Source organism: Bombus impatiens, unplaced genomic scaffold, assembly GCF_000188095.3.
Source record: "Bombus impatiens unplaced genomic scaffold, BIMP_2.2 scf_0930, whole genome shotgun sequence".
Classification (NCBI taxonomy): domain Eukaryota; kingdom Metazoa; phylum Arthropoda; class Insecta; order Hymenoptera; family Apidae; genus Bombus; species Bombus impatiens.
Genome location: NT_177349.1, coordinates 1,020,445 through 1,043,177, shown reverse-complemented (window position 1 = coordinate 1,043,177; position 22,733 = coordinate 1,020,445). Strand labels below are relative to the sequence as shown.

At 37.1% G+C, this 22,733-nt stretch overlaps 1 protein-coding gene across 11 annotated transcripts in view; it reads right to left on the bottom strand.

The window, feature by feature from the left end:
- Positions 1-22,733, bottom strand: part of LOC100742198 (papilin) — a 163,921-nt gene that overhangs the window by 130,472 nt on the left and 10,716 nt on the right. The gene's annotated exons all lie outside the window — the stretch shown is intronic.

The following is a 22,733-nucleotide window of genomic DNA, read 5'->3' as shown; positions in this document are numbered from 1 at the left end:
AAATGATTACTTAATTCATAAACTTTTAGATTTACATATTTATAAACCAAGAATGATTAATTCATTCGAATATTTCTTTAATTCAGCAGTTCAAGTAATCTATGTAAAAACAAATTACATCGACAAATTTAAGTAATTAGTCCACTGTTTCGGATACGAAAATAGAGAATGAGATAACCTATGGCCTATACAGCTTTCTGACTAGATAATCTCTTGCGCAAAGCTCACTATTCATTCACAAGATCCCTAGAGACTACGGAAACTTTATTTTCAAGCGTATCTAAAGCAAATAATTTCCAGAAAATTATGTTTTCGTTCATCTCTGACGAAGTAAAGATTTGTTGTGGCCAGAGGTAACCAAGGGGCCAATTTGTAGACGAGATCTTTCGATGGAGATCGAAGCGGCCGCTGAAAGGGAAAGGGCTCTCGTCTACCTGACGCGACCGCAAAAATGCTCGTTTGAGACGGGAGAAGGATCATCAAGGACACCGCGACAAAATAATCGTGGAACGTGCCGGACGAAATGGACCTCGAAAGAATGCACCTGCTGCCGTGGCGACAGATTGAAAGAACTTCAGGAAACTCGGTCAGCATTGTTCCCTGAGCGGACCAGAAAGACCTCAAAGAAAATTTCTACCGTAAATCTTTTCCCACTGCATGGCGAATAATTAACGACCATCGTGAAATTAATTAAAGACGAATTAATCGCGAATCTTTGAAAAAGAAATAATTTTTATTCTGCATCTGACATTGAATTTACTTTGACGAAAGACAAACGGGGCTGTAAAGTACAACTGCAAATGACTACAATTATACTTTAATTATACATTAAAATATAATGTATAAAAGTTAAACAGGCTTATATACGGTGTACTTGAGAGACTTTCAACGAAACAATTTTCAACTATATTTTTTAATTATTTCCGAATTTGGTATAACTTTCTGTGCCGTTTTACACAATTTTCTTACGTAGAATCACATCATACTCACTAGTACTACGATACATTCTGGAGTACAGTGCATACGATCATTATCGTATCATTATTATTTATCATTATAAAGAGAGAGTCTGCAATTGTAGAACCAGAGACGAAGCGTAATTCACAATTCGTCCTCTCATCGTCTTCTGATCAGCGACAGAGCCGACGTAATGGAAGTGAAATGAATAAAAAAGCAAGGCCGGCCGTCAACAGCCAAATTAGCCAAAAGTTCGGTTCTTTTACGACCCGTCCAAACAGAAAAGCGATTGGTTGGTGAATGAGCAAAAGGAAAGACGCCTGTACGTCGATACACTATCATGGTCTGGAAAAAAACGTGGAAGGGAGGCAGGCATAAATCTCGCGCAAATATTGGCAGAAAAACCAATAATGTCATCGAGACCCGACGAATTGCGCCATTCACGAAGAAGCCGTCTATTGTCTCTGTCGCATAGGGGTGCAACGACCCCACGAGAGTGCCTTGCGCGTTTACGATACAACGCAGGGCGAAGATTTTCATTCACATGGGGAGAGGGATAGGCTCGGCCAAACCCCTAGTGTACGCAAGAGCTTTTGTTTGTTCCAGCCTCGGTATAGATGAAACCCTCGCGAGGCAAATATTTTCTGCCAGTGCATTGTGGAAAGCTTTCTGCCTACAAGGGTGCTTCATTCATACGAACTACATCGTGTCTCGGTATCGAAAAGGAAAGATGAATCGTCGACAATGCGACACGTGCCGCTCGACACTGCGCCGCGACAATCTCGCGCGACTGACGATCTGCAAACGAACAGGTACAACGTGACCGTTCCCTGCAAACAGGGCTCGATTGTATTTTTAATAATAGTTCTCTGCTTGGTAGTCCCAGCCTCTGGCGGATCTAGTACTCTTCCACCGGTCTCGAGGGCTGTTTAGATGAGAGCGTCGTATGGGCGAGAAGATGAAAAAGTAAGTCAGAGATGCAAAGGGCAATTCTCGGTGCTTGCGCTTTTCGGTATTCTTTCACTGCCGTTCTGGGTGAATAGAGAGCACGGAAATGGTTGCATATTCTGGTTGAATGACATTGTTTTCGGTTTAAGAATTTACTCAAATGATAAAACGTGTTTTATACGTGATACATGTTGTAAAAGTAGAATTGAAGGTAGAATTATGTATTAACGTGATCGTTTCACAGTGAAGAATCATTTCTTGGACAAGAAGATGTATAAAGATGGATTGATTTAGTCTAATTTTTGCGAATCTTCAGACGATTTTATTATGCTATTGATAAACTTTTAAACAAATAATATAATCCTCCTATGATTACACGAGAAGAATTATAATTTTCGCAACCATAATAAAATGCCTGCACCACGTTACTATAGATCGAACACAAAATACTCATGAGCTGTGTATAAAGCTAAAGCTAAGTAAAATATAAAAGACACTTGTAAAGAAGAACCATCATCCTCCCCGAGCAAAGAATCTCTAAACTTCTGTAATTATTATTCAAATTAGTATAACTCGCGCCTACACGTAACAAGATAATCCGCAGCTCCGCCACGGTACCTGAAAACTTTCTAGGATTTTAGAACTGAGAGGATTAATTCCAGCTACCGACATTGGTAACAGCAACTCTGCCAGAAATTTCACTTGACAATGCTTGAATACCACGTAGAAACCACTGCGAATGTTTCAAGAGAAAAGAAAAGAAAAAAGAGAAAAAAGTTTTCGGAAAGAAGAAGACACCAAACAGTCCACAGCCTGAAAGATGCAAACGATGATGCTTATGATTCAAAGAAGAGATCGTGTTGACTTTTGCGTTGCAGGTGCAATGGCGTCGCGGGGAAATAAGCTATCGCTTTGTCCAACGAGATTATGGCGGAAGTGTGCTTCGACGCGTCCTTGCTAATGCACTATGCATACAAGAAACTTGTCTTCAGGCACGGTAGTCGCGGGAAGAAGTAACGAGAGCTCACGCGGCCTTTGCACGAACGTTGCTTAATGTCATGACACACACGACGGAGACTTATTCATAGGGAATATGGGTCGACGTTGCTCCCACAGGACAATTAAAGATAGGGATAGTATAATTGGCAGTGATGGAATCAATATGAACTTATTGCAATCAAATCCATTATACAGGGTGGTTAGTAAGTGGTGGTACACGCGGAAAGGGGTTGATTCTACGCGAAAAAAGAAGACGAAAATATAGAATAAAAATTTAAAAATTTAAAAAATTAAAAAAATAACGTCAATCGAGAAAACGATCTACAGTGAGATCCGTTATAACGAGACGTGATAAAGTGCACACGTACCGAGCGAAAATTCAAAGTCGATTTTCTCGAAAACAAAGCCTCAAACGACAAATTTTTATTCTATATTTTCGATTTCTTTTTTCGCGTAGAATCACCCCCTTTCCGCTTGTACCACCAGTTACCAACCACCCTGTATATTCGAACTTTACTCAAAACATAGAATCTAAGGAGCTAAACTAATCAATTCTATTTTTTTACTTCCATAAGTTCGTTCGTAGCAAAAAGATGACATAAATAACATCAAGTTATAGTAATGGTAAATCATCACTTTTCTTCACTTTTCGATTTATGGAGTTGATGAACGTTACTTCTGAACAACTTACGTAATTGTAAATATTCGTGTCAAATATTCAACCTTCACAAGTTAACTTCGAAGCTCAATAACTTTTACTTGGGTATTCGCACTTGTAACTTTATAAATGTCCAAAAATTTCGATCACACGAATCAAATGTTTCAAAACACTCATAGAAAGTTTGAGTCTGTCCTCGAACTTATCTACAATTTCGAACTTACTTGGAAGTATTTCTTCTTTGTACAAGATAGATACTTATAGAATGTTGAAATCTAATCTGTCAATGTTTTTACCTAGTTACAACGAATTTGAACCCAAGACTAAATAAAGGGGTGAACTTGCGGTGAAAGGGCGGCGGGACTCTTGGGGTCGTAAAGAAAGACTTTAGGGTGAAGGACTTTGTCGAAACGAAATGAATCGTAAACGTGTCGATAGGGAATGTTTACGAAGTGTGCCTTGCAATTTCGTAATTGATATTGTGGTTGGTACTGGTGATGATGGAGTTCGGGAGGCGTTTGTGCGAAGTGGTAATGAGTTTTCGAGAGTTTAACATTGATGGTATGGCATTGAGTAAGAGTGACAGTTTTATTATGAACCGGAAAGTGCTGTAAGGCAAACTATTGAAATATCCATGGTGCGCCACAAAATTCCTAAAGACGCAGTTACGTAAAATATCGTCGTTCCAAAATTAATGCATAATTGCTGTTTTGATCTATATATATTTTATTAGTTATGTTTACTCGGGCTTAATGGTTTGTGGAGCTTAGTTATAACGCTATTTCTCTTTTATTTACAGTGCTTGGTCAAATTATTATTGTCACTTTGAAATGTGATATGTGAAACTTGTTTGAAGTTTAACATAAAGTAACGTTATGTCTTTTTAAATAAGGATTTTTAATCTTGTTCAAACTATTTGAAATTTCTAACTTTTTCGGTTAATAGTCGTATAATCTATATGGTTTATTCATAATTTACTTTCCATACCATAATTTACTTTCTCTACATAATTCTTCATTTCTCATCGACCGCTATGTCAAAAAGCTATAATTTAAACACGCGATCAAATAATTGTTCGTTCGTGCCGACAGCATTCCAATTGTTGGACAATAAAAAAAAAGATACGCGACGTTTTCCACGAGATCAACGCACTTGTACGAACTATTGAATCGATTGCAACGGGCCAATAACGAGCCGACCGTGATTTCCGGATAGCTCGAGTGAACGCTGGCATGTCAACGATCTCATAAAATTCGGGAATTCGAATTGACGTCACGGTGAAAACCGCGAGCGTTGGTTCTGCCGGATATCGTGCCAATAAACGCTCGATTTCGTGATATTCTCACACCTCGACTGATCCTGTTCCGTTCGATTTTGCTCTATCTATAGTCGCGGCCAAAGATTTTCAATGTTCAAGGACAAAATTTCTTCCGTCGTTAGATACAATTAATTATCTCATAAATTTTCCACGAAAGAAAAATAAAAAATTGCACGTTATTTCAACGAAAGACAAAAAATTATCTTGTTAATCGTCATATGGATTTTCTATTTCTAAATGTATTATTTTTTATGTTTCTTTTTAAATACATTATGTCAGTTGTAAAATTGAAATAGATCTTTCTTCGTTCTACCTTTAACCCTACGGTTATAGAAGTTTCTAATTGAGAAATAACTTGCCTAATAGGTTAAAGAGCAACATTTTGAAACAATTTTTAATTACTGGCCTTGAATAAATAGAATCTTTGATTCGAACTACAAGTGGGAGATTGTGTCTCTGGTGTCGTCTTGACTAGTCTCGTTTATATTTGATTCCCGCGCGAATCCCGGCAGATTCTATTACAGATTAGACTGCAATCCAGGCTAGGATCTACGCGCAATCAGTGGGATTCGAGGATCGTTACTCGAAGTTGAATCCCTGGCGCGTACATTCGTTGAATGGCTCGATCAGCTCGATCAGTTACGCGATAGTGAAACTCTCTCGTAACTCTAGCTTCACGTAATCGGTCTCCTTTCTTCTTTTATCTCCTAACGCGTTCTTTTCTTTTATGAAATTTCACTTCAAAAAATTCGAATCACAAATTCTAATTCTTCCCCCCTAAAAAACGAACATACGCTTTTACTTAAAGTTAAAATTACCAAACAAAATTTCTTAAAAATTTAGAATTAATACTAAATTAGAATCTATACTAACAGTGTTGATACTAAAAATATTATCAAATAAAATTATTCAAATTGGCTTATATCTTGATATTGTTATTTTCTATTTGTTTAACGTAACGATGAAACGCAAAGCTGTGTGACAATGAATACATTTGCCGGACGATGAGAGCTCCAGATAGAACCACTTCGAAACGAGTATTCACCGAGATAAAATCTTCGAATAATCGTGGTACCGTTTGATATTGTTCGCCGCTCCTATGCGTTTCCATTTCCAACTGATTCAACCCTCCGAAAACGTATCGATCTCCCGCGAGAACGCTATAATCCTTCAGTAGATCCAAACTATATCAACGTGGCACAAACGCGCGTCTACATACCAAAAGGGCTGGTTTCGAGAAACACGACGCGGCGACGTATTATGCTATGTCATGTCGTGGAATATCGTGAGTTAAGAGTCAAGATGACGAAAATGTACAGTGGTCAATGGTCGTTTTCTTTTCTACACACTCTCCTTTCTATACTCGTTGGAAGGCATTGACGATTGATGTTCCGTTTTTGGTACGAGGTTCCAAAATCCTTTTATGGTTTAAACGATCTTCTCAACAGCGATCATTGTGTGCTCGATGGCAAGTCATTTTTCAGGATTACAGCGGATAAATGGTTGTTAGAGATATTAATCTGTAAGATTATGGGTATTAATTTATAATAAATATCATTACGTAATTAGTGGAATTATGAGATAGAAATCTTTGATATACCACAATCGTCTGCGATTTTATTTTTCAGGGTTAAAGTAGGTAAATGGCGTGCTGTTAGAAACATTAATCTGCGAGGTTCCAGGTATTAATTTGTGGTAAATATTATTGCATAATCGGAAAATTTATGAGCTGGAATTACACACATAGGTGGGAATCGTTGATATACTCGTTTAGAATTCTAGCTAATTCTTGTCTGGGTTTACCATTTGCAAACAAACGGTATAGAGAATATAATTTCACTTTTTAATCGTCTTCTATTCGTTTTATATTCGAACATGGATAACCAACGAAAAGTTATTAAACCAACAGTCTCGTGAACGTAAATATACGGCTCGAACCGAGACCTGACTCGTCGGTTTTCACTAAAAACTGTATCGTTCTAAATCTCGAAAACTGAACTAGCGCGAAATTTTATTTCGCTCTGCTATAACCATTTTCCATGTCGAACGACCAATCATTTACATCGAAATTTTTATTTGGATAAGATAACGAACAATAGGAAAGCAGTAAAATTTAAAAGTCAGCAATTATCGCACGGGTCTCGTATTATGCAAAGGCATTATTTGCAAGAGACGAAAACTATTTAGTTAACAAAATGCAAAAGTAATCACTGAAATTATAGCACTGGTCAGGGCATAACTCAAGCTGTATACGTATTAATGAAATGTTAAAAATCTTCAACCAAAAATAACCGCAACGGTCACCAAGATATACTGCGTCAAAAAATCTCCTTTACGTTAAAAATTTCTTGATACAATCTTAACTAAAATCTCAACTTCTCGTTCAGTATCCGCAGTTCTCTCAACTTCGTTATTTTAACGTCTAGAACACGCTTATTCCAATTATCACCCAATTTTACGACCTCCCTATCTATACCATAACGTGTACCACGCTTAAACATAGGAAACTTAATCTATCCGCGAACTTCATCCAACTTGGGTCAGTCGGTAAACCACACTCCGTGTTGTCCATAAAGGAGGTTTACTAACAAACAAAGTAAAGTTTAACGAAACTATAACAGTAACGAACAATCCCTCCAATAAACTCTAATAAATTTTCGACAAACGACCCACGAAATTCGACGTTGTTCGAGTGCCAGGTACTTGGAGTGCACGTGAGACGTGTATCGAGTGACCATGGCAGGAAAGGGGGGCCGGTTGCTGGTAAGATATTCGTGGAATGTCGAAAGGATCTCGGGCTTTGTTCGAAAGGATATAGCCGTGCGAGTGCGTCGCGTTACAGCGCGGGGGTGGTTTAAAGAAGTCGTTGCTCGAGTACTTTGTTGGCATTGATTCATTGTGCGGTTACTCGAATCGTAATTCACAATGAAGGACGTTTTGTACAGAAGATACGCTCGCCTTGGACACGTGCGGGATCATTATAATGGCATGTTTGGGATACCGCGACCTACTGAGATCCAGTTCGTGTTTCGTCGATGGGAACCGGGAAGATGGTCAAGGACGGTTTATGTAAAAACGAACAGCGAACTAGGAGCGAAGGTAGATTTTTATTCCGTTAATGGTAGAATTACGAAATTCTATTACTTTAGTAGTTTTGTCATTAATAGACTGCGGATTTTTATGAAAATTTGTATTTTTGAGAATATAATGAAAAAGTAGGATCTCGGTAGAAAGTTATTTTACCTGTCAAATATTATAGAAAGCATTATACTTTGGATATTTTATATATTTTTTCGTATTATGTGCATTCTGTGCAATTTTGCGCTTTTAAATTTCCTATAAATGCATAAAAATCCGCAGTCTAGTAATTATAAAAACGTGCTTTTAGTAAAATTAATACTGACTATCAAAAAATTGCGAATAACTATACTTATTGAAGAAAGTAATAGCTTTTATCGACTCCTTGACTAAAATAATCCAATTAATCGTTCTAATGTTAATCTCATATAATACTCCCATAAACAAACAGAGAATTATATTTTTACACTAAAAGTATTGATTTTAGAATTCATATGGATTAAACGTTTTTTATGAATGTAACGTTTCTTAGTGAATGCTGTATAACACTTTCACTATAATGGTACATGCATTACAGATCTTAACACTAAGTTCTTCGAAGAACTCGCAATATAAGGTAAAGTTTACCTACTATACCTAAATATTACATAAATGTTACGTGTAGAAAGTAAGAAGGTGAGTAACAAAATCGTCTCGTTCGACGTGCAAGAAATATACATGTATCTCTGTGTCAATATTGCTTTAGAAATATTAAATATTTATGCAAATAAGGTTGTAAAGGCAATAGTTCGTTATCGTGATATTTATGTAATACTCCAGGTTAGAAAGTACGAGGACGAGACAAATTGTGTCTGTCCGTAAGGGAATCACGAATTAATTTGTCAACTCAAGAAATCCGCGATGTTTACGACCTAACAAATCGATGTCTCCGATAAACGTTCAACACAACTGCACTCCAGCCGTCTAAAATTAGACGTCGCGTAACTCTCTCCTTATTTAAATATAACCGCGCAATTCTATCGGGTTATATCATCCATCTTCAGAAAAAATAGATCATTAACTAATCTAATGAAATATATTTTATGAATATTTTTAAAACGTTTGGAATTTCTTGCACATTTTTCTAACGGCATCAGTAATCATATTTTAGTGCTATAGTACAATTTAATTTTTATACTATACATATAATTAATTGTTTTAACAGTTTTTGGGATATTACAGTTTTAAAAGAAAACAAAATTCCTTAACTCGTAACCTTTTTTGTATCCTTTATGTTACTAGAAGGCATACGTATAATATGTATGTATGTGATTGTAGACCTTCACAACCAGTAAAAGAGAATAAATTTTGACGTCATGCGAATAAATATCGATTAAAGCCAAACGCCGACCGTAGAATAATTATCGTTTCCCTTATGTAATCGTATATTTCTGTCGAATAAAAAATAAAACAAAAAAAAAAAAAATAAATACAACTATATAATGTTATGACAATAAAAATGAAAATTTCCTTAAATTTTCTTTCATACATGATGTTGCAAAGTTGTGATTCTTATTACTATGTTGAACGGTGGTACAGTGATAGCTAAAGAAGCTATTATAAAAGTAGTACAATTCTTATATGATTATTCAGTAGTCTGAGTAGTAGTTTTGAAAAGGATCAGCAGGCATGAAAGCAACCAGCAGACGATGAAGCGAGCCTCTTGAAGGGGATGTACGAGCACGTGAGGGATTATTGTAATGGGGTCCCAGCTTTAGAATTCTTTCGACAAACAGGTCCTACTGTCCTACATTCAACCGGGTGCCGATACGAAATCGAGGCGTTCTCGAGAGGATCGCCACACCTCGAAAAGACCACCGGCACTCGGAACGGCGCGGCACACGGGCCTCGAGCAGTCTAAATGTTTCCGGGATGGTGATCGGAAACCTATAACTAAGCATGTTAGGAATTTAACTCGGGATCGAGGCCGCAAATCGAACAATCGCGCGGAATATATGAGAATTGTTTGACCTTTTTTCGATTGGTTGAAATGAAATTTGTATTCGTGTGAAAATAAGTGAAAAATTCGGTAAGTATTTGGTAGAAAAATGGAATTTTTAGCTGGGGCAAAATATGGGCGGATCACGGATTGTCATTGAATCTTTTAATAAAAATTAGACTCTGAATTGTTTTGGATCGCGTTTAAATTTTCACGATTGAGAATTGATCTTGATACGAGTTGTGGATCATCTTTGATTCAATCACGTTTTACTATCGATAAAAAAATTTTTGAATTTGTGGAATCCGAACAAAGCATTTTCGTTATGTGTGCGTGATTTCTTGTTTCAATGTCATGTTAATCGTTCTTATATTAAAAGTCTTTCGGTTTTTATTAAATTGGAGAAAGATATACTTGTAGATTATTATATCTGAAGGAAAATTCGCAGAAAATGTACAACATAATGTCATCTGTTACGTGATATTTGGTACAATTGAAATTTTGTTGAAATATATAAAATTCCGCGTTTAATAAAAGAACATCGTTACGTCAATGTCACGATACAACGCCATGGACGACGAATTATGGAGGTGTTTTCTTGGTAACATTGTGTTTGGCCAAGCGGAAAAGGAACAATAAATACATATTGCTATTTCAAACACTGGTATCAGGTTAATTGAATTTGAGCAAATGAGCTGAAATGCTTGTGCTTACGAGAGATTCTAATCGATCGTTTGCTAGCTTCCTCTTTCATTCATAATGAATACCAATTATAAAGACTAATTAACCGAGTAGAATGAAATATATACTGTTCGCAAATTTTTCTTCTTTTGTCGTGTACAATATTCTAAGAAATAAAATATTAATTTTAATACACTCCATATACAATAATTTGATAATATCTATGTATAGCTATTTATTATTAAGAAGAATATTAAAGAAAAAAACAAAGAATAAAAATTACAGATTACAGAAAGACTCATACATGTTCCATGCATAGTATCGTTTTGTTTAAAGAAAGGACGAACTTTTATTTAATAAAATAGAGACCAAAGCAAAGAAAAGGATAATTGAACGATGTCCGGCTAAATCGGCACATTGCCCGAGACTCGTCAAGCGAGAACAATTTGATTCGAAGCTCGAGAAGCTGCCGCGCCGTGCACGCGGATGGAAGTTCCAGTCTGCTGCGTTCTCATCTTACAACGTTAGACTGCGCCGCGGCTGCAATTGCGATCTATGCACCGGAAGTTTCGCGTAATGAGCGCTGGCTTTGAGGGAACGACGCGTACCATTAATACAACGTGAACCAAAAGCGTCGTCCATCTTTTTAACTGTCTGGCAAGATGTCTTTACATATGTGCGAGTATTATACTTCGACCTTCTTCGCGGCTGGAAGAAAGAATTTTACAGCTGTCTGAATGTAGCTTGTTTATTAATGTATTCAACTAACATTGAATTTAATTTTAAATGTATACTTTTATTTAATTACTTCGTCTTCAATTGCAAAACGATAATCAAAGGTAATATTACATTTCTTTTATATTAAATTTTATTTTATAATTCTGAATGAATTCTATATTTAAAAATTGAGACAAAGAAAAAGTTGTTACTAACAATTGCTTGTAACTTCGATGAAAATATCGATAAATAGAGTTAAAAATATCTTAATGTGGATATGTCGTTAATTTCATATTATATAAGTTTCATTAACTTCTGCTGCGGATACGAAAAGTAATTATCAAAGGCGGCCTTATAAAGGCGAAATTTGTTCGAGGATGAACGAATCCACAGCCATTCAGCGGCTTGGGACTCGTCCAGACTTTGGGTGTTCTGCGGTTTTTTGACCGCAGAACGAGAGGTGAAGCGCCGCACCGCAAATCGTCCCAAACTGTCTGCTCTGTTATTAGTCGCCCTCGAAAGCCACCGTGGTCTCGTTTGCAGTGATAAGAAAAAAAAAGCGAGGAAAAATGAAAAAAGAACAAGGGTCTGGACGAAGAAAGGCGTACCTCGACACAGACGCCCCTTGATGCTCGAAAACCTTGGCTTCTCTTCTCGTGCAGAGACGATAATAATTTTTAGAAGACAGTTATGACTGACGAACCACATCGTACGTAGAACAAACTATTGGATACAATGGCACCCCATGGTATTTGCAAATATTTATGATGAGACGTCATTCAACTTCACCATTCTTTTTCTGTCTTTTTTATATACACGCATTCTTTTGTTGTTTCTAGCTCTTTATTTTTTAACATGTTTTTAAGTTCGTAATAAATTTGTAAGATTTATACAGTGGTCCAATGCTACTTTTCAAGAAATAGTGTTCTGTGTCTATCGCTATAAAAAAATGCATTGTATTGTTTCGATTCACGAAAAAGTTCCGCTTTAAACATAGTTTTAATAAAACTATACATTAATTAATTGTAAAACTAGAGAAGTGATACTCTAAAGAGTTGAAATACACAAATAAAACCAAATTTTCAAGATGTTAATTTACATCGCTATCTGTTATGTATCTTGAATCGAAATAAGCTTTCAGAAATTTTTTTCAAACCATATATTAATGTGATTTTATTTTCTTATCGCGTGCGAACGGAGTGTGGATGAAATCATATTTTGTCAAACGTTTCTCGGGTAATAATCATTAAATAACATATCGTAATAACGTCATTTAGCAGAACAAGTTTTTATCAAAAGGTGTTGCAACTTGAACCGAGAAAACTGGCCCCGTATGATGTCGTAATGGGTTGCTTGCTTCAACCAATTTATGTGAATCGATTAACTTCCTTCCTCGATAAAAATTCATGAGCTGACACCTCTTATAAATCGTTAGCACAAAGATGTCCGCGTGCTACAACAATTTGTTCGCGTATCTCCTCCTGACGCACGACAATATCCATAAAGATAAAGCTAAACGATATAACTAAACGTTTCGTGTGCGCGTGTTACCTTTCAAGAACCAATTACTTCCATCCTCTCACATTATCAGAACGACTGCAAATCTGTCATACCTATTAACACCATTCCGTGGCAATTGAGCCATTGATGGTCGACGGAAATCGGCACAAATGTAACTTGCATTAGGAACAATCTTCGTATTCATAAAGTTCTTATGATATCTTCAACGCGAATCCCATTTTTATGGAAAACTTAAAACTTTATGCACCTATCTGAAATATTTAGGGAGCAGATCTTGTGGCCATTTAATAATAATTTAAAATAATTAAAACTTTACTGTGTGGATATGTGAACAACCATCCTTCCGTAAGACATTTATTTATTTAGTATTTAATAGACAATAACCGCATTTAATTAATTAATTACCTAAGTTGTAATATATAATTAATTTATAATTAAGTTGTGGCAAAGTATTGCATCACCCGTGTCTATCAACCTAGAGTTCAGATTTAATTTTTAAGAACTGAAACTTTCTCCAAAGCTTTTCGTTACCGAAAGAAAACGTGACAGGGCAACTGATAACATGCCAAAACAGTTCGTCTCAAATTATTGTATAAATTAACGATCAAAACCCTAAGGAGAATGCTTTGAACGATCTAGAGCACCATTACTCCACGTAAATATGTATTATACACATCATTAATTTTTTAATGCCAAATGACTGTATATCTCTTAGGCAGACTTCGCACGTATACCAGTACCGAAGTAGTTAGAAAAAAGATAGGATGCAATGTCGAACGAGACCGCGCTCTTCTACATCGAGAAACATCGGATCAAGGCATCAGTAGTCGGTAGAGGAGGCAGCCGGCGCGAATTCGACCCGGCTAGAAAGCAGCGTGTACCACCGCCGCGACGCTGGAACGTCGTGTACGGCACACGCGATCGCAAGAAGAACGAGGAAAGCGAAGAAGGAAGAGCCGGGACGAGAAAAGCCTAGGCGCGTGACAGCTGGGATGTCGGGGGACGGGCGGCGGCAGTGTGAGTCGACGAGAAAGCGGCATAGGCGTCGGCGACGGTGCGACGAGGACGAGGCGACCAGAACGGAGCAACAGAGTGCGACGCGTCCGGCCTCCGCGATACCAGGAGAACATAAACGCGGACGAGTCGCAGACGAAGGGCGTTCTATCGTTCCTGGAAAGAGGGAAAAAGACGAGAGGCAGCGGCGGAGAGCGAAAGAAAGAACCCCGACTACCAGCCAGAAAGAGAACGCACAGGCGTCGACGAGGAACGAGCCGGTGCAAGAGCAAGACGCGACAACTCTGCCGGTCGATCCCGAAAGAGGAACCGAGAAGAACGCCACGACTGGAAGCAACAAGTTGCTGCTGGGGTCGCAGAATGCCACCCCGGCCGGGGATGTGCGACCCCGGAGAAATTCCACGCTGATAGCCGCGATACACGCGTCACGACACGTCCAACGAAATTAGCAAACACACCAGAGGACCCGGGGACGCCACTGCGAATGATCGAACGACGCGTGGTCGCTTCTGCGCGATTACCGCGCCACGTGCTCGCACTACGTATGGGCTTCGTTCCACGGATAGTTGGACGTATGGGGAGTACGATGAGGGTGAAAGGAAACATTTTTGGCAAGGGGGTGTGGGTATCTGCGTAAATGTATTTTACGAATACAGTCAAAGGATGAAAACTAAATGGAAATTCGTTCCATCCTTTGTACATGCTTTGAACGTTTTGGATAATTCTGCATGTTATATATTTTTATACAAATTTGCACATTTAAAGTTTCCATAGATATATAGTATAGTTATAATGTTTGTCATAATTGCGTAATGACTATGTAGCTATGTGATGTATGTATAATGTTTTTTACAATGTTAGAGAAGTATCAAAGAAAAATGCCACTCTAATCTAAACACGATTAGAATGTACGATATTTTTAAAAATAAATTGTATATCGAAAATATTATTACGATCATCAATGTGTCTGAAATTAATATGGTGTATAAAAAACGATTTAAATACGTCAATAAATTCCCAAAGAATTTCACTTAAATTTAAAAATGCTATTTAAATTTACCGAGCCAAGTTAAACCGAGAAGTTCAAAGATTTTCATTCCAACCTCCCCCTATATCAAAAGTAAATTTTTCCCCATATAATTTAATGAGAAATATCTCCCTAATTCAATATCTACTCCAATATCTTGAATAATTTAGTTACTCCCTGACTGCGATCAGAATTTCAACAACGCAAATAGCCCGAACCCGACAGACAGAATGTCTGGCTCACCAGCACGGATCGTGGCACGTCGCCATGTGAATCATATTTAATGCAACAACGGCGGTGAGCATCAGAAGCGATCGTAAAACATGCTGCACCGCGGTGGCCAGCAACGAATCGCGGACTTTTTGCCTGCCTCCAGTAGAACACGTAGCGAGAGCAATTCTCTATGGGCATCTGGTCGTTCGTTTCTGATCGGTGATCCCTCGATAAACGTCCAACGAAACAGTAAAATTTCGCTCTTAACAACATTCTTCGCGTAGCTTCATCTTCGCCTTAATCTTCCTTTAATCGAAAAAGGATCGTGTTGTGGTCAAGGTCAAACAAGGTTACACAGAACTTTGTCTTTTTTTTTTATAAAATTCTGATTCTATATTTTTTCGTTGCCATATTGAACTCTTGACTATTGACACGTAATTAAACAGACTTTAATGTTCAGTAGGTAATTGAAACAAGTCCCATCTTTTTCAGTTTTTATCTCTTATCAAAATTTAGAATACGATCAATACATTCACTGTTTCATTTTTGTATAAAGATTACGATACAATGTATAATTTCATAAATATATAATTTATAAGGATTTGATACTTGGAAGACAGTTATCAGTACAGGATTAATCTTAATCGCATTTGATTCTCCCTCCTATAAAATTCCAAAAACCAAGGTTTTCTCTTCACTTGCCCCTTCGAATAATAAATTCCCAAGCTACTCAATTTGCAATCCCATCAAGAGATTTATTCCGGACTAATCCCCTAAGGTTTCCCAAGCGAAAATCTGATCCAAACAAAACCAGCCACTCACTTCCAGGGCGTTCATCGCAGTCTACATTTCCCTTTTCATTCCCATCCTCAATTTCGCATCCACGATTCTCAGTTTCCTCCTCCTGATCCCCTCAAACCACGAAGCTAGAGGGTCGCATCCCTATCACGCCGTATCATCGAAAGATGAACCATGCACTGTGCCTGTTGTTCTTTTTCCACGAAGCATTATCATCCTGACCAGGAAAGAATCACGATGCGTGCACACACAGGTGAAGCTTGCCGAGGAACCAGCGACCATTTTCTCATCGCTTTCATGCTCGATCCTTTTGCTTCCTTTGCCAGGCATCTCGCGGCTCTCGTAATTACCATCATCAAACAATGCAACGGAGAATAGTTACGTTACAACAGGGAATACTCGACGGCGTCGATTCCCTTCGTAGCTTCGCTGGTCCCTTCGTAGTGCTGCTGACATCATGAGCTCTCAGCAATGCGGGATCTAAGGAGACATTCCACGATAGACCACCGCAGAGGCCGTGGATTGATTGTGGTTATACAAGATGCTCTTTGATCGGTGCATATGATAATTCTCAAACGGATCTGAAGAGCTATAGTCAAAGAATATCTTATGTAGTCTCATTTGCTCATGACGTTTACACGTAGAAAATTATTATCAAGTGTGATAGGTAAAGCTGTGGAATAATAGAATTCTGTGTCCTCCATTTCTAAGATAATTTCGTATGAATTTCTTGGGGATCGGATGTCTTCCCGTCTTGATTATTTTGTGAGAAAGACTAATTTTTATTTCTTAGACTTCTTAGGATAAAAGCTTCATGGAACAGTTGAATATCTTTTCAACATGGAAAATTATTATCAACTGTAACTAATGAAGCTCCGTATATACAAAGATCCTATGTATACCGTTTCTAAGAGAATTTCATGTAAATTTGTCGAACGGTGGAGAACAGTTCTATTTGATGAAAGTATCATGGAACCATTAAATATGTTTTCGGTACGGAAGATCACTATTAACTGTGATGGAGATACCAAGATTCTACGTAACCCATTTCTAAGAGAATTTTATATGGATCTCCTAAAAGTAAAAGTCGTTGGATAAGAAAGATTAACTTCAATTTCTTAGACTTCTTAAAACGAATATGTATTACGAAATCGTGTTTTTGACGTGAAATATGGAACTGCAATAACAAATTCGATTACATCGATAGATTAAAGCTTTCTAGAAGATTTAAAAGCTCGAAGTTTACTACATATCAACCATTCGACTATTTATCTCATCGGGAATCGCGTTAAAATTCCAGAAAAAGACTGTAGGCTGCTCGCCGGGCTAGTATATCCTAATCAGGATATAGAAGTTGAAGGAGGAAGAGCAAACGAGAGAGATGGAATAGCGTAAAGTGTTCTCCAGTCGGGTGGTGAAATATCCTTATCGTATAAACAAGGATGGAAGGTTATGGTGGCGCATGAATCACTTCAACCACGGGAATAATTCATGGAACGGTTAATACTGTTGCGAAACGTCTCGGCGAAAAGTTTGCGCATCTTTCAAAAATATAAAACCGAGAGGCTCGAGGTCTGGTCGAGAACTTGTAACTTCGCGCTACGAGATCGCACAAAGTTTAACCAGCCACGAATCTGGCCAACACTTTGTAAATATGTATATATTTTGCAAGACTGTGAGTTTCATTCCAGGCTATTTATGGTTCAAGAATAATACTCTTTAATGAATGAGTTGAAAATAATATAACTTATCTCCTGACTGAATATTTGTAAAGAAATCGTAAACGACTATTTTGAATGTCCTCTTTTAATCTTTTATGACAATTCTAAATGTGATAAAATTGTTTAAAATTGTCAATTTATGTATCACACTCTTATAGGAAAATAACTTTAAAAATCGACCTCACCTTTTTGTATCTTTTAATTTAAGAAAAGAAAAGAAGAATATTTTGTGCTTATCTAGAGGAAGAATCGATAGAAGAATTCGTACTTAACTAAAGCGTAACTCATAAAAATTATACAATCCGCAAGAACCGATACAATCCAACAAAAACAAAAAAAAAATTGTTAATGGGAAGTAGTTCTTAAAAATCAATTTTATTGCATAATTAAGCTGTATCGTGTTTTTTGAACGATACCGTAGGTATATACATAATATTGCCAAATAATTGCGCTATGCATTAAAGGGCCAAAGATATTCGATCGGCATAACACTGCAAGCAAAGTGCATTGCGGCTATGGCAAGTACATTGACTTCGTAACCCGTAAGAGCACGATTCAATTAGTTTCAACGATCATCCGGTCAAATCTTCCGAGAATTAATTATCGTTCCTATCGAGTTTGACATTGAAAAAATACTCGTCTAGAAACTCACCGTCATAAAGTAAATCTTCGTAATTAGATCTTAAAAAAAGCACTGTGAATAATTTCTAATTCCAACATAAATATTTTCACGCAAACTACGTCCGATGAAATTTCTAATTTTCCAAGAAGCAAAGCGTTCAACGTTCAAAGCGATTCTCCTGGGAGACTGATATCGATCGCGGGCGTAAATTTCGGATTATCTGAGAACAGCAGCTCGCGAGTGGAGAGCTAACGAGACAGAAAGAAGGTTCCACGACACCATCGTATCGCATCAGCACGGTCTTATCGGCTTCACGTCAGCTTGTATACAGCGGGCAAAATATTTAAGCCGCGAAGTCAGCCTCGAACTTTTCCAGACGACATCCCTCGAAAGACACGGACCAGTTGCGCCAGTTTTGCCACCTATTTTCGAGACGTGGAACGCACGAAATCGAACGGAAGGGTCTTCGCAGGGATTGAAAAAAAGAAGAGGAGAGGAAGGTAAAAAGAGAGGATCACGCAACCCTCTCGAACCGAGAGGGCAAGAACCAGACGAGCGCAATCGAAAGGGCCATTGTTACCAGGAATCGGGGACAGGATATTACTCGTTAGTTGTGATTCGAACTTTTTATTACGACATTGTTTAACCCCTGCACCGCCCTTCCTCGCGTGTCTTCCTGTTATTCAAGCCTGCAATGGAATATTAAAATGCATCGTGCATTAATAAGTTGCTTCGAAATTCTGTAATTGCGCTCGTTACGATTGTACACTAGCGAAGCTTCATTGGGAAGTAATTAACCAAATTGCTGGAACGTTAGGTAGAATTATGAAACTCTTGTGACGTATGCGAAAACGTAGTTATGTGTATAATATCGTGTGATCCGTATAATATTTGTCATGTAATTAAGTAGACGCTTGATGAGATATGTACGTATATTGTCGGTCGATGTACAATATTGTCTTTCAGTCCAACACGTTTTATGTAAATTTGAGCCCATTTGACTAACACATTCGTAATTGACAAGTTCATCGAGATATTACGGCAAGATATTATAAGATTATTCGATTAAGACACAAATAAGAATTTGGAGTTTGGTTGCAAATATGTATCACGTTTTGTATCACGTATGGGACTTGCCGATTTTTTATGCATTTTGTAAATACAGGCAAAAAAGCTAATTTCAGTATTCATGACGAATATTTTGGATATTTTGTATATTTTTACATATTATGTATAGCTTTTGTACATTTAAATTTCCCATAAATATATACATAAACATCTACAGTCCACTCATTGTATCAATTGAAATCCATATAAGAAAATTTTCTCAGTGTCAACAATAATAATTGTCCCATATTGCTCTAATCATGAAAAAACAAAGTAGTAGCTTGTGGTCGTTAATGGAACGTTAATATTCCGTCGGTCTATCGGGATTCCAGCAATCCAGCTCTCCGTTATTCTGCTAACATCTCGAAAGTAAAAAATTGTGACAGAAAGAGTCGATATTCCTAGCAAATGAATGTTACAAACGTGCACATAGACGTTCAAGGCCACACGAAAATATCAAGTACAATCCCGTTTTTCACAGTCATCGATATCAATCCAATTCTATAAATAATGGAGCTCCGTCCATTGAGTTCATAAATAATGGAATTCTTACTCTCCGGCTATTCTTATGCTGACAAGAATTGACTGGCCGCTACTACGGTTCGTGAATTCGAGGATACAACGTGCCGCTATTATTTCACGTAGAAGAGCAGCACGTGGAGCATATCCCGATGGATCTTCGTCCACCGTATGTATTTTTAATGGCAAAGGGAAGAACAAGGGGCTCTAATTTATTTACGTTAAACCGGAGACGTAAATCTAATTCGTCTTGAAAGAAAAATTGCGTCACGTTTTGGAATTCGAAAAAGGTATCTTTTACCTACGTTAGTACGTTGGTTCTTTTCAATAATTCCCACGCGAATTTCACTAAGAATATACATATACGAAACCATTCGGAGATATCGGCGTTTCGCGGTTCAACAAAGCGTTCCAACTTTGTTCCGCGCGTGATGGTTTAGCAAACAATTTTACCCGACTGAAAAAACATTGAGTATTACGTCTAAAGGTACGTCGATCCTCTGTACCGGAAATTGCGGGCGCAAACGATTATCGAGTCGGCCAACGCTACCCATCGACAATGTATATATAGGATCCAGAGTAACCAGACTAACATTCGAAAGACAAAAATATCTGTTGCAATGGAAATAGAAATCGAACCACTCACTGGAATTTCCTTTCGTACACTTGTATTCATTTGAAAATCTATATTCGATGAATATCAAATCTTTTCTATTTTTAACTAGAAAAAACTAGCTATTTCAAACCGTTTACGTCATTTATATGACTCATTGAAGCAACAAAATACTTAATTAGTTATAAAGAAAATACATATAAATTATAAAAAATTTTAATTTTTACAGAACAAACCCTTATGCTCACGATCGTTAAAATATTAAAGATATCATGCTTATCACAAGAAAATATTTGTACCATTTTTCTTCTAGAAAAGAACAGATTCTACGTATCATTTTCTATATTTATCTTACAATTAATTATAGAAAAAAAGTACATTCCTGCTACTTTTCCGCTTAGCTCCTCGATTATTATGTTCCATTTAAATCGAATTATATCGAAAGATACAAAAAAGACTTATTTCGTTTAATATTTTACAAAAGAGAAATATATTAGATTGTATGAAAAACGTTTTTCTATAAAAAAAGTTTACTTCAAATAAACACTATCACTAACGGAATACTATAAAAAAAAACACTAAATATTATATAAATACTATTTGCTGCCATAAAACAGTGATCTAAAGTGTGAATACACGTTTAGTATAAACGGCCTAATATATATTATACTAACAAAAAACCCATAATATCCTTAATATCATTAAAAAATGTTTTTTTCTCAATAAAAATGTATTAAAAACTTCACACCAAAAATATTTTAACAAAACGAGTGCCTTAAGGCTTTTAAAAGCCTCCTTCGCTATCATATCTATTTAACAGCTAAAACGTTCCTCCATGGCTCTTCATAGACGTCACGGTATTCCCAGGTCGGCGTAAATTTAAAGTCGTATGGCGTGGCCGGAAAGGTCGTGGCGGAAAGTCTAGAAGTTAACGCGCGCGTCCTTTTCGGCCGACCTTTCTCCTTCCGCGAAAAAGCCTCGTGTCGGGACATAGATGGGCAACCGGGGAAGAACACATGTGCGCCACGGCGAAAGTTTAGCGTCGACCATTGACCTGGCTTTTCGAATTATTCAGCGAGATCCCGCCGACCCTCTGGCTGAAAACCGACCACCAGAGATATTGGAGTTGTTCCGTGAATGGTGGAAGTTGAGGACCCAGTCTCGAAACGCGTGATACTTAATTCACGAAACTGTGCTTTGTCACTTACACCCCCAGGTTCGGTTACGTTCAACTACCGTTCTGTCTGTATCTCGTAGCTTGGTTAGGGTGTTGCCAACTACGTAGTTTTTACGAATGTTTAATAAAAATTTACAGTGGAAATTTATTTGCTTACAGGATATTTGTATTAAGAAAGATAGGTGACTTGCATGTAAATTCTTACACTTCTATCATTCTTATGACTCAATGACTATTTGCATGTGTATTACTGAAATTAGTAACTCTCATTTACAGAGTTTTCTTCATATGCGTTAAATTTGTAAGGGAAACAGAAAATTTTGCCGCTTATAAGGAAGATGATCGAAACTAATAATATAATATGAAGAGCCTATTATGTTCTATTATATGAAATTCTAATTAGTGTTCGATTATCTAAATTCTCGCTTCTTTCATTCACTAATTGCAGGAATCGTATGTAATGAAGTAAAATCAGTAAACGCCTACACGTATTACGTATGAAATGTATCTTTATTAACTAACTGTTTATCCCTTGACAGGTTCAGATAAATTGTATTTGTATTACGTAACCGTATTATTGTATCTGTATACCGAAAAATGTACAGTTTGTAATAATGAGATATGGCCGTAAAAAATATTCGTTATAATGTTATATAAGTTTCTTAGTATATATAGTGGTCAGTATAGTAATTGTTAAAGTTTCCGCCAAAGTTTGATGAAAACATAGAGGAGGTGTATATCTTGCGCATAAAATTTACTATGAAAATGTTGCAGTTAATATTCATAATACTCATATTAATTCATAATAGGGTAGAGTATTACGATGGCTCTGTAATTCATATATTAGGAAATTCATGGATTGAGAAACCTGTACAAGTACAATAACATATCGTTGCATTGTAACATATACTTAATTTTTAGTGGTAGAGAGAAGGAGCGTTACAGATAGTAGTTGAGTGATTTCATATATTATTCAACACAAAGGGCCAATTGATAGGGTATTTTTATGTATTTCGACGTGCTCCTTAAAACCATCCCGTCATTTCAATCACACTTTACTAGGAAAG